The sequence below is a fragment of the Chlorocebus sabaeus genome, chromosome 8, assembly GCF_047675955.1.
Source record: "Chlorocebus sabaeus isolate Y175 chromosome 8, mChlSab1.0.hap1, whole genome shotgun sequence".
NCBI classification, from domain to species: domain Eukaryota; kingdom Metazoa; phylum Chordata; class Mammalia; order Primates; family Cercopithecidae; genus Chlorocebus; species Chlorocebus sabaeus.
Genome location: NC_132911.1, coordinates 104,596,062 through 104,597,156, shown reverse-complemented (window position 1 = coordinate 104,597,156; position 1,095 = coordinate 104,596,062). Strand labels below are relative to the sequence as shown.

Here is a 1,095-nt window from a genome sequence, read left to right as displayed (position 1 = left end):
GAGTTGAAGGTCAGCCTCGCCAACATACCGAAATCCCATCCCTACTAAAAAACACAAAAAGGTAGCTGGGCATGGTGGCGCATGCTTGTAATCCCAGCTACTCGGGAGGCTGAGGCATGAAAATCACTTGAACCCGGGAGGCAGAGGTTGCAGTGAGCTGAGATCATGCCACTGGACTCCAGCCTGGATGACAGAACGAGACTCTGTCTAAAAAAAAGAAAAAAAAAAAAAAAGGAGAGAGAGAGAAAAAAAGAAAATTACTAGGGCTGAAATAAATAAACAAAGGGGAAGGAAGGAAAGAACGTTACAAAGTTTGTGGGAGTAAACCAAAAATAAAATTCTAAGCACCCCCAACCACTGAATGGATCCCCCCTTGGCCAAGAGGATCCCAAAGAAAACCTGAGGAAGCTTTGTGCAATGGCAGCCAATGAGGTTTACCTGAGGTGTGATTATTGCTAATGGAAAACTCAGTACCTGCCATGATGTCTTGAAACATAGTCAGCATTGGCAATTTTTGACAGTCTCTCCAGAGACTGAACTTTGTTAGTAAAAAAATATATATATTAAAAAAAACACAAAAAAAACAAAAACCCAACTTGGGTGCAGTGGTTCACGCCTGTAATCCCAGCACTTTCGGAGGCTGAGGCGGGTGTATCACTTGAGGCCAGGAGTTCAAGACCAGCCTGGCCAACATGGTGAAACCCCGTCTCTACTAAAAATACAAAAATTAGTTGAGCATGTGCCTCACACCTGTAGTCCCAGCTATTCGGGAGGCTGAGGTGGGAGAATCGCTTCAGCTCGGGAGGCAGAGGTTGCAGCGAGCTGAGATCATACCACTGCACTCCAGCCTGGGGGACAGAGTGAGACTCTGTCTCAAAAAACAAACAAACAAACAAAAAAACACCCAAAAACAAATGCTCAAAAAACTAGTTAAGGCCATAATGGGAAGGGAGGTCAGATATCCTTTGCTACACCCTCCTCCCTTTGGAGTTCAGGCACATGACTGACCAGCATGAACATTCACAAAGAGATTATAAGACTGACAAAACAGACTATTTGTAGCAACAAGATACCAAATTCCAACCTGATGCTGGT

The 1,095-nt window shown here is 44.4% G+C and overlaps 1 pseudogene; it reads left to right on the top strand.

Moving 5' to 3' along the window:
• Positions 1-406: 406 nt before the first annotated feature.
• On the top strand, positions 407-533 carry LOC119624998 (U4 spliceosomal RNA; annotated as a pseudogene).
• Positions 534-1,095: the final 562 nt, after the last annotated feature.